This window comes from Cebus imitator, unplaced genomic scaffold, assembly GCF_001604975.1.
Source record: "Cebus imitator isolate Cc_AM_T3 unplaced genomic scaffold, Cebus_imitator-1.0 Scaffold200, whole genome shotgun sequence".
Lineage (NCBI taxonomy): Eukaryota > Metazoa > Chordata > Mammalia > Primates > Cebidae > Cebus > Cebus imitator.
The window spans coordinates 906,282-910,234 of record NW_016107515.1 but is presented as its reverse complement, the minus strand read 5'-3'; positions in this window follow the sequence as shown (position 1 = coordinate 910,234).

Sequence of the window (3,953 nt, the reverse complement as noted above, 5' to 3'; positions counted from 1 at the left end):
GTATTTTTAGTAGAGACGGGGTTTCACCATGTTGACCAGGATGGTCTTGATCTCTTGACCTCATGATCCACCCGCCTCGGCCTCCCAAAGTGCTGGGATTACAGGCTTGAGCCACCGCGCCCGGCCTTAATTTTTGTATTCTTAGTAGAGATGGGGTTTCACCATATTGGTCAGGCTGTGCTTGAACTCCTTACCTCAGGTGATCCAGCCGCCTCGGCCTCCCAGAGTGCTGGGATTACAGGTGTGAGCCACCGCACTCAGCCTGCTTCAGGTTTCCTTTCTGCTCGTCATGTGAAACTGCTGCCTGGAATTTTCTATTCTCCTGTGACCTGTATTATTTCTGTCTCACTGGCATTGGAAAAAGAGTTGGCTCTGATATGCAGGGAATTGTTTGTTACAGTAGTCATTAGTACTTGTGAAGCAGGTTTACTGTGAACTGGTTACCAATTTGTTTGAGTCTAGTAAGACAGAACACCCATACACAAGTTACATGAAATGGGTTTATTACTTAGAGATAAGCAGCAGCCTAGGATGCATGTGAACCAGTCCCCCAAGGGTCAGAAAAACTGCATGGGCTGGAATCTTTTCTGTGCATACCCACTTCCACTGCACCTGAGGGAAAGCAGCCCACTCAAAAAAAATTAAGGGTTTTTCTTGTTTTGTTTTTGTTTTTGAGACAGAGTCTCACTGTTGCCCAGGCTGGAGTGCAGTGATACAATCTCAGCTCACTGCCACCTCTGTCTCTCAGATCCAAGCGATTCTCCTGCCTCAGCCTACGAGGAGCTGGGATTACAGGCACCTGCCACCACACCCAGCTAACTTTTGTATTTTTAGGTGAGATGGAGTTTTACCATGTTGGCCAGGCTGGTCTCGAACTCCTGATCTCGGGTGATCCACCTACCTCAGCCCCGCAAAGTGCTGGGATTACAGGAGTGAGCCACCACACGGGCCCCGCCTTGAGTTTTACACCCAGGGGAAACATGACTAAATCGGCCTTGGGTTTTATGCCCTGGGGAGCATGACTTGCTGGGCTAAAGCATTGAAGCCATTCTGTTTCTAGGCGGAGACAGGAACAGCGCTCGGGTTATTCTGGCCAGCCTCTCCTTATCTCAGGTTGTATTCACTGCACATTCTACATTTATTCTTGAGAATCCAAATGAGAAATCAATGTGAACTGGGTTGTGCAGGGCCACCCAGAGACCTGTCCTGCATTACTGTGGAGACAAAAGTGACTCCATCTTGGATGCTAATCTGCCACGTTGACTTCTAAGTAACCCCAGTCCCACGAATGACCCCTGATTCTTACTTTATTTACTGTCCTTTAGTGAAAGAACACGTACTCACTATGAATCCTGCCTTTAGATCAGCACAACCTTGATATTATCATACAAATTATAGGCTGTGATGCACATAGCTTTCTTGCCTTTCCTGGGGGATTGCCTTTCATTGTCTCTAGAGCACATACCTCCTTTCCCCATGGTAGGTGAGCCCTGGGTCTGGTGAGTAGTGGGGCAGAGTTCTGTATGTCTATGGCCACCCAGGACCATGCTGCTGCCTGTAAGTTCCCCAATAAATCACCCTCTACCAACAAACTGAATTTGGTTTCTCAGCTCCTTCTGTGTTTAGGGGTCACTTTGCATAGACGGCCCTTTCACAGAACAAGTACTCACCCTAACTAATATAATGGAGAAATGCAGTTAAATATGACACCTTTCCCCCGACCCCCTCAGCAGCAATGCGTCTCTTCCCTGTGTTCTGGGAAAGAGAACCGTGAATTTTTTTGTTGTTGTTGTTAGAGAGTCTCACTCTTTCACCCAGGCTAAGGTGCAGTGGTGTGATCTCGGCTTACTGCAGCCTCTGCCTCCCAGGTTCAAGCAATTCTTCTGCCTCAGCCTCCCAAGTACCTGGGACTACAGGCGCGGACCACCACATCTGGCTAATTTTTGAATTTTTGGTAGAGATGGGGTTTCACCATGTTGGCCAGCCTGGTTTTAAACTCTTTACCTCATGATGCGCCTGCCTCGGCCTCCCAAAGTGCTGGGATTACAGGCGTGAGCCACCACACCTGGCCTAATTTTTGTATTTTTAGTAGAGACCAGGTTTCAAAATGTTGGCCAGGCTGGTCTTGAACTCCTGACCTGAGGTGATTCTCCTGCCTCAGCCTCCCAAAGTGTTGGGATTACAGGTGTGAGCCACCACACTCAGCCTTTAGTGTTTTTTGTTTTGTTTTGTTTTTTTGAGATGGAGTCTCGCCCTTTAGCCCAGGGTGGCGTGCAGTGGCGTGATCTTGGCTCACTGCAACCTCCACCTCCTGGGTCCCAATTCAAGCAATTCTCCTGCCTCAGCCTCCCAGGTGGCTGGGGGTACAGGCATATGCCACCATGCCCAGTCAATTTTTAAATTTTTAGTACAGATGGGGTTTCACCATGTTGGCCAGGCTGGTCTTGAACTTCTGACCTCGTGATCTACCCACCTCTGCCTCCCAAAGTGCTGGGATTACAGGCATGAGCCACCACGCCCTGGCAGGTTTTTATTTTAATTAATTAATTTATTGATGATTTACTTTTGTGGAGACAAAGTCTCGATCTGTCCACCCAGGCTGGAGTGGGGTGGCGTGATCTCGGCTCACTGTAATCAGCCCGGGCTCAAGTAATTCTTCTACCTGGGTTTCCTGAGTAGCCAGGACTGCAGGCACACGCCACCACTCCCGGCTAATTTTTAATTTTAGTAACGATGGGGTTTTACCATGTTGGCCAGGCTGGTCTTGTACTCCTGACCTCAGGTGATCCACATGCCTCGGCCTCCCAAAGTGCTGGGATTACAGACATGAGACACTGCACCCAGCCTATTTTACTTTATTTTTTGAGATAGGGTCTCACTCTGTCACCCAGGCTGGAGTGCAGTGGTGCAATCTCAGCTCATTGCAACCTCTGCCTCCCGGTTCAAGCGATCCTCCTGCCTCAGTCTCCAAAGTAGCTGGGATTGATTACAGGCATGTGCCACCATACCCAGCTAATTTTTGTATTTTTAGTAGAGACGGGGTTTCACCATGTTGGCCAGGCTGGTCTCGAACTCCTGATCTCGGGTGATCCACCTGCTTCAGCCTCTCAAAGTGCTGGGATTACAGGCGTGAGCCACTGTGCCTGGCCTCATTACTGATTTTTAGTTACTCTTATGGTTATTGGTTGATTAAGGTTTTAAACTCCTTTATAAGTCAGTTTTCCTAGAAAAATTATTCTGTGTATCTGTTTTGTTTTGTTTTGTTTTGTTTTGAGACAGAGTCTCACTCTGTTGCCCAGGCTAGAGTGCAGTGGTGTGCATGATCTTGGCCCACCGCAACCTCTACCTCCTGGGTTCAAGCGATTCTCCTGCCTCATTCTTCTAAGTAGCTGGGATTATAGGTTCGCACTACCATGCCCAGCTAATTTTTGTATTTTTAGTAGAGACAGGGTTTCACCATGTTGGTCTGGCTGGACTCGAACTCCTGACCTTGTAATCCACCTGCTTCAGCCTCCCAAAGTGCTAGGATTACAGGCGTGAGCCATTGCGCCCAGCTTCTTTTTTTTTTTTTTTTTTAGATGGAGTCTCGCTCTGTCACCCAGGCTGGAGTGCAGTGGTGCAATCTCAGTTCACTGCAACCTCTGCCTCCCAGGCTCAAGCAATTCTCCTGCCTCAGCCTCCTGAGTAGCTGGGATTACAGGTACCCACCACTGTGCCCGGCTAATTTTTGTATTTTCAGTAGAGATGAGGGTTTCACCATATTGCTCAGGCTGGTCTCAATCTCCTGACCTCAAGTAATCCACCTGCCTCAGCCTCCAAAAGTGCTAGGATTACAGGTGTGAGCCACTGCGTCTAGCCCTGGTCTATGTATCTGTGCTGTCCAGTATGATAGCCACTAGGCATACAAGACTGTTAAGCACTTGAAATGTAACTAGTCCAAACTGAGATGTGAT